Below are 7,823 nucleotides of genomic sequence, written 5' to 3'. Positions count from 1 at the left end.
AGTTTTTAAAAACCTGTTGTACACCTCACCGACATGATGTCATGTCGGCGAGGTATGAATATTTATTGAGGGGTATAATGTGCTGGAGAGGCCCATTAGTAATAGTGTAATTTATTATAATTAATTTAAATGAGGTTCCTGCCCTTTGTGGGACAGAACACGGTGACGCCATGAGGTACCCTCAATAATGATGCTTAGAGATTAAACTGTAAAGAAGGCTTTATTAGGCTAATAACTATGCTACAGATTTGGACGAGAGCTGACTGCTATATAGACCATGAGGCAGGCCTTTATGTATGGCTCCCAGATGGGCGGAGCCAGAGGCGGAGTCCCCAGGGTTCCAAGCCTGGTCTTAAAGGGGACATCACCTTACATGATGATAAGGCAGTAACCGTTCATCACACGCCGCCAGCGGGGAAAATCAGGAAACGCGATTCTCTCCGGACTTTCTGCCAACATCGCCGTTCTCTCCAACGACAATTGTGGGCTGAAAATTGCCCCCAATAAGTCTCATTTTCCACTCACATTTTCCCACTTTCTTCACCCCCACCATTGCAAACCCTGTTCAATACCCCAACACCAAACTCCCCAAACAACTTGGAACTTGGTCGCAGATTCCCAGGTTTACAGTGGAAACACTTCACAGATTATCTCAAAGCATCCCTGAAGAAGTCAAACGTAACTGCCAACTCATGGAAGATCCTGGCTTGTGACAGACCAAAATGGAGAAGGCTCATTTAGGAAGGCACCAAACACACCAAGACACTTTGTCAGGAACCTGCAATGGCAGAGATGAAGTTTCCGAGGGAGAGCGCAAAGCTCCAATCAACCCTTCTACTCTCGAGTTCAAGCACCACCTGCCATTTGTAACAGAGTGTGCAGATCATGCATTGCACCTATCAGCCATCTTAGAACACATTAAACCAGAGTGGAAGCAAATCGTCCTCAATGCCAAGGGGCCAACTGTGAAGAAGTCACCGTAAATCACCATCTTTATTGTCTGCTCAACCTTCAGCCAACATATCACTGCTCTGTCTGAAGGTAGGACAACAAAATTTGCACATTTTCCAAACATGGGCTCAGTGTTGATCAATTTCAATGTAAAATAACTCATTTTGACTTACAATCAAATTACTGAAGTTCCCAAGTATTGTAGTGTGTTTGATGGAAGCTTTATTGAGGATAGATAATAACATCCATATTATTTTCATTTTCTAGCTTTTCTCATAGTTTCCTTGATGTTTCCTCTTCCAATGTGTATTTAGTCACTCACCATCCTGACTCAGAAATATATCACCGTGCCTTCACTGTCACTGGGTCGAAATCTTGAAACTCCCTCCCTCACATCACTGTGGGTGCACCTACATCTCAGGGACTGCAGCAGTTCAAGAAGGCAGCTTACCATTGCCTTCCCAAGGGCAATTAGAAATGGACAATAAATGATTAACAATGCCCACATCATAAATGAATTGAAAAAAACCCTACATTCATAAGGTCACAAAACAATCAGGACATTGATTGTTGAGTGGCATGGCGGCACAGTGGTTAGCACTGCTACCTGACAAATCCAGGGACCCGGGTTCGATTCCGGTCTTGGGTGACTGTGTGGAGTTTGTATGTTCTCCACATGTCTGCGTGAGTTTTCTCCGGGTGCTCCAGTTTCCTCTCTCAGTCCAAAGATGTGCAGGTTGGTGGATTGGCCATGCTAAATTGCCCCTTAGTGTCCAAAGATGTGCAGGTTAGGTGGGGTTACGGAGATAGTACAGCAGAGTGGGCCTAGCTAGGGTGCTCTTTCAGAGGGCCAGTGCAGACTCGAGGGGCTGAATTGCCTCCTTTGGCACTATAGGAACACTATGGCACCTGATTGTTTCCTGAATGATTGCTGGGTTTTTAACCTCCCATTCAAAGTTTATTCTACAAGCTTATTATTCTTTAAGCAACAAAGAATTTCCTGATATCTACTTTTAAGGTGCTCTTCTCTAATTTAAGCCTATGTTCTCTAATTTGACACCAATAGTTTAATGAAAGCAAGCGGTGGTGCAAGCGAAGGTGATGATGTAGTGGTATTGTGACTGGATTAGTGATCCAAAGACCCAGGGTATTGATTTGGGGAGCTGGGTTTGAATCCCACCATGGCAGGTGGTGGAACTTGAATTCAATTAAATATCTGGACTTTAAAGTCTGATGATGACCATGAAGCCACTGTTGTAAACATCCATTTGGTTCACTAATGGTGCATTCCTGCACAAAAATATAGGGTGCAATAGGTTTTCAGCTATTTTTGTCACTCTAAGGATTACTGGTCAGTTCACTCAATACAAATCAGTTCAGGTTGCTTATCTCAAAATTTGCAAATGCTGTTCTATCTAGTATAGCGTCTCTTAGGTATCCTTTCAGGTTCAACCTTATCTATTTCAAGACTATTCATGGAACAGTTGCATTGTCTATTCCTTTTTCCCATGTGTAGCTCCATATATTCACCTGCATTAATCTGTTCTTTCATTGTTCTGCATAAATCAGTGTGTCGTCCAACTCATTTCTGCTCTGCTTCTTAGAATTCCATACATTTCGCTACATTAAATCCCACCCATCACTGCTTATGCCATCATCTTAATTGATGCAAATCCCTTTGTATACTATTTGTCTTATTCATAATCTTGGGCAAATGCTTCTGGATTCTGTAATTTAAACCGATTTTATCGAAGAATACAAATTATTCTAAATATCTTATTGCCTTTAAAATCCTTGTTAATTTAAAATTTATCCGCAACTTAAAAAGAAACATATTTGTAAATCATTTATTATTAAACTGAGTAATGTCTGGAGGATAGGATATTAGTCTCATGAGTTTTATGTAAAGACAGGTATAATTTTAGATAAAGCACAATGGAATTTTCAGTAATGTTTTTGCCTATGTGCAGCTGATGTTAGAATCTGCAGATAAGTGATCAGGGCCATTTCTGTAGTGTGCTGTAAATGTTTAAAAAGCTGACCTACAACTAAAGCTACTTAACTTAAAAAACCCCCTCAGCATGAAGTCTCTCAGAGCTAAAATATTTAAATTGCTCAGACTAAATGGCAAAATAGCAATTATAAAGGCCACTGGGGAGAAAGAGATTCCTACTATCAAATCAGGATGCTTATTGTCTAAGATCTCTCTTCATTTTTAATGAAATGGCACTGCCAGCCTAATGATCTGAAGGAGAAGCTGTGAATGGAAGGCGATGAGTATAGCCTATTGTGATGTGCTTGATTAAAGGTGAAAATCAGAGGATCCTTAATTGTAATCTTGGTTTGAAAGTATGAAAGCACTAGTGGGAAAGGAGTTGTCTTCTTTTTTTGGTTAAATGATCGAGAACAAGTCTTAATAAAATGGCAAATGAAATCTGTGGCCACTGCTATTATTTCAGTACTTCTCATCAAAAGAAAAGGATAATTCTGCTGTATACACTGTACACTGCAGGAGTTAACTATGCTCCAGTTTGGAATGTGTATCTTAATCAGTTTCGTGCAGAAAAGCACAACATTTCCTGGCACCATAAACTCTATCGAGAATGAGGCCACCAATACCATCACCCCCAAGTCTTACGGCATACTCTCCTGAATAAATATTCCTTCATCATCACTAGGATTGCATAAGTGAGACTTCCGGTTGCGGCTATGCTGAGCTAAGTTGCACGTTCGGCAGCTTCCACCAGAAACGGACTTTTGGGCTCTTTTTAGGGGCCCCAGCGGCATTTGTTCGACGGTTCCCAGTGTGGGAAGGTGACAGTACGATTTCCCCGGCACTGTATGGATTGGACCAGGAGTGGAGCGGTGAACAAAAGTAATTTTGGTGTAGCGAAAAGTGCAAGGGAGGAAAACCAAGATGGCGGCGGGTGGTGACCAGGCAGCATGGGCGCAGTGGTCGCAAGAGCAGCAGGAGTTTCTCAAGCGCTGCTTCACGGAATTGAAAGCAGAGCTGCTGGAGCCGATGAAGGCTTCGATCGACAAGCTGGTCGAGACCCAGAAGGCCCAAGGGGCGGTGATCCGGGAGGTGCGGCAGAAGGCCTCGGAGAATGAGGACGAAATATTGGGCATGGCGGTGAAGGTGGAGGCGCACGGGGCGCTGCATAAGAAATGGAAGGAGAAGTTCGAGGACATGGAGAATCGGTCAAGGAGGAAGAACTTGCGGATTCTGAATCTCCCAGAGGGATTGGAGGGGTCGGATGCTGGAGCATATGTGTTCACGGTGCTGAACATGTTGATGGACGCGGGTGCCTTCCCGAGGCCCCTGGAGCTGGATGGGGCCTACCGAGTCCTGGCAAGGAGGCCCAAGTCTAACGAGCCGCCGGTTCCACTGCTTGGTGCACAGGGAGTGTGTCCTAAGATGGGCAAAAAAGGAATGGAGCAGCAGGTGGGAGAATGCAGAGGTCCGTATATACCAGGACTGGAGCGCGGAGGTGGCCAAGAAGAGGGCCGGGTATCATAGCATTTACAGTGAAGAAGGAGGCCATTCGGCCCATCGTGTCTGCACGGTTCTTGGAAAGAGCACCCTACCCAAGGTCAACACTTCCACCCTATCCCCATAACCCAGTAACCCCACCCAATACTAAGGGCAATTTTAGACACGGGGGGGCTACTGTGGTTACTGTGCTTTGGGGGATGTTGGGGGATGTTCTGTTCTGTTTTGTATTGTTTCCTTGGGTGCTGGGTGGGGTAGGGTGAAATGTTTCGAAGTGGGGGTTTTGTGAGAGTGTGGGCGTCGGTGGTTGGAAGTACGGGGCCCCGTTGGAGGGGGAGGGGAGATGGGAGGCCCGAGGTGGGGTAGCTGGGATTAGGCCGCAAAAGGAATCTGCGCCAGTGAGGGCGGGGCCGGTTTGATGGAAAGCGCGGGCTTTTTCCCGCGCTAGGGAAGGAAGGGGGTGGGGCCGGGGGAAGGGCAGTGTTGGAGAGGAGCGCCTGCTGATGGACAGGAGGGGGGGGACTACCACACTGGGGGGTCGATGGAGTGGCGGGAGTGGCTGGGGTCAGCAGGAGTCAGCTGACTTACGGGAGCGCTATGGGGGGAGCAACGCAGCTAGTGGGCGGCCTAGCCGGGGGGGGGGATGGGGGAACTGGGTTGCTGCTGCATTGGCCAAAAGGGAGCTGAAGCTCGGAGAGAGAGTCGGGGCGGGGGTCTGCCGCTGGGGGGAACGGAGAGTGCGGGAGGCGCGGGCACGTGGCTGGCCTAGAAAAGGGGATGGCTAATCGGCCGGGGGGGGGGGGGGGGGGGGGGGTTGGGCAGGAAGTCCCCTGATCCCGCTGATAACTTGGAATGTGAGAGGCCTGAACGGGCCGGTCAAGAGGGCACGTATGCTCCCGCACCTGAAGGGACTGAAGGCAGATGTGGTTGTGCCCCAGGAGACGCATTTGAGGGTGGCAGATCAGGTTAAGCTGAAAAAGGGGTGGGGCAGGTTTTCCACCCAGGGTTGGACGCAAAGAATCGAGGGGTGGCGATTTTGGTGGGGAAGCGGGTGTCGTTTGAGGCGCTGAACATCGTGGCAGACAATGGAGGTAGGCATGTGATGGTGAGTGGTAAGTTGCAGGGGGTGCGGGTGGTATTAGTGAATGTATATGCCCCGAATTGGGACGATGCCGGATTTATGCGGCGCTTGTTGGGCCGGATTCTGGACCTGGAGGCAGGGAGCTTGATAATGGGGGGGGACTTCAACACGGTACTGGATCCAGCATTGGACTGCTCCAGGTCCAGGACGGGTAAGAGGCCGGCGGCGGCCAAGGGGTTTATGGATCAGATGGGAGGAGTGGACCCATGGAAGTTTGTCAGGTCGGGGGCCAGGGAATTTTCTTTTTTTTCCCACGTCCATAAAGCCTACTCCCGGATAGACTTCTTTGTTATGAGCAGGGCACTAATCACGAGGGTGGAGGACACGGAATATTCGGCCGTAGCCATCTCAGACCATGCCCCACATTGGGTGGAGCTGGAGCTAGGGGAGGAGAGGGACCAGCGCCCGCTGTGGCGCCTGGATGTGGGCTTGCTGGCGGATGAGGAGGTGAGCGGGCGGATCTGGGGGTATATTGAAAGCTATCTAGAGGCTAACAATAATGGGGAGGTGCAGGTGGGGGTGGTCTGGGAGGCGCTGAAGGCGGTGATTAGGGGAGAGCAAATCTCCACTGGGGCCCACAAGGAGAAGAAGGAGAGGAGGGAGAGGGAGAGATTGGTGGGGGAGATTTTAAGGGTGGATAGGAGGTATGCAGATGTTCCCGAGGAGGGACTACTCAAGGAGCGACAAAGCCTCCAGGCCGAGTTCGACCTGTTGACCACCAAGAAGGCAGAAGTGCAGTGGAGGAAAGCGCAAGGGGCGGTGTATGAGTACGGGGAGAAGGCAAGCCGGATGTTGGCACACCAGCTTCGGAAGCGGGAGGCAGCGAGGGAGATTGGGGGAGTTAGGGATAAGGGGGGAACACGGTGCGGAGTGCGGTGGGAATAAATGGGGTATTTAGAGACTTTTATGAGGGGCTGTATAGGTCTGAGCCCCCGACGGAGGAGGGGGGGATGCGTCGATTTTTGGATCGGCTGAGGTTCCCGTGGGTGGAGGAGGAGCAGGGGCTGGGCTTGGGGCACCGGTAGGGCTGGAGGAGCTGATTAAGGGGCTGGGGAGTATGCAGGCGGGGAAGGCACCGGGGCCAGATGGGTTCCCGGTGGAATTTTACCGGAAGTACATGGACCTAGTGGGCCCTCTATTAGTGAGGACTTTCAATGAGGCGAGGGAGGGGGGAGGGGGGGCACTACCCCCGACGATGTCCAGGGAGGGGGGGGTCTACCCCCGACGATGTCCAGGGTGCTGATCTCGCTGATCTTGAAGCGGGACAAGGACCCATTCCAGTATGGGTCGTATAGGCCAATCTCTCTCCTCAACGTGGACGCGAAGCTGTTAGCGAAGGTGTTGGCTACCAGAATGGAGGACTGTGTCCCGGGGGTGATTCATGAGGACCAGACAGGTTTTGTGAAGGGAAGGCAGCTGAATACCAATGTGCGGAGGCTCCTTAACGTAATCATGATGCTTGCAGTGGAGGGGGAAGCGGAGATAGTGGCGGCGATGGACGCGGAGAAGGCCTTTGATAGGGTGGAGTGGGGGTACCTTTGGGAAGTGTTGAGGAGGGTTAGGTTCGGGGAGGGGTTCATTAGTTGGGATAGGCTACTTTACGGAGCCCTGGTGGCGAGTGTGGCCACGAATCGGAGGAGGACGGAATACTTTTGGCTGTACCGGGGGACGAGGCAGGGGTGCTCCCTACCGCCCCCCCCCCCCCTTGCTATTTGCATTGGCAATTGAGTCTTTGGCTATGGCTCTCAGGGAGTCCAGGAACTGGAGGGTGCTGGTACGGGGGGGAGGAGTGGGGGGGGGGGAGGAACACCGGGTATCGTTGTATGCCGATAACCTGTTAGTGTATGTGGCGGACCTAGCGGGGGGGGGGGGGGGGTGATGCCGGAGGTGATGTGGATCCTCAGGAAGTTTGGGGACTTTTCCGGGTGTAAGCTCAACCTGGGGAAGAGTGAGCTCTTCGTGATACACCCAGGGGACCAGGGGAGGGGGATAGACGAGCTTCCATTTAAGAGGGCGGAAAGGAGTTTTCGGTACCTGGGGATCCAGGTGGCCAGGAGCTAGGGGGCCCTCCACAAGCTCAACTTGACGCGACTGGTTGAGCAGATGGAGGAGGAGTTTAAAAGGTGGGATATGCTGCCACTCTCCCTGGCGGGTAGGGTGGAGTCGGTGTAAATGACGGTGTTCCCGAGGTTCCTTTTTATATTCCAGTGCTTCCCCATCCTGATCCCTAAGGCCTTT

The sequence above is a fragment of the Scyliorhinus torazame genome, chromosome 15 (genome assembly GCF_047496885.1).
Source record: "Scyliorhinus torazame isolate Kashiwa2021f chromosome 15, sScyTor2.1, whole genome shotgun sequence".
NCBI classification, from domain to species: domain Eukaryota; kingdom Metazoa; phylum Chordata; class Chondrichthyes; order Carcharhiniformes; family Scyliorhinidae; genus Scyliorhinus; species Scyliorhinus torazame.
This window is presented reverse-complemented; position numbering follows the sequence as displayed.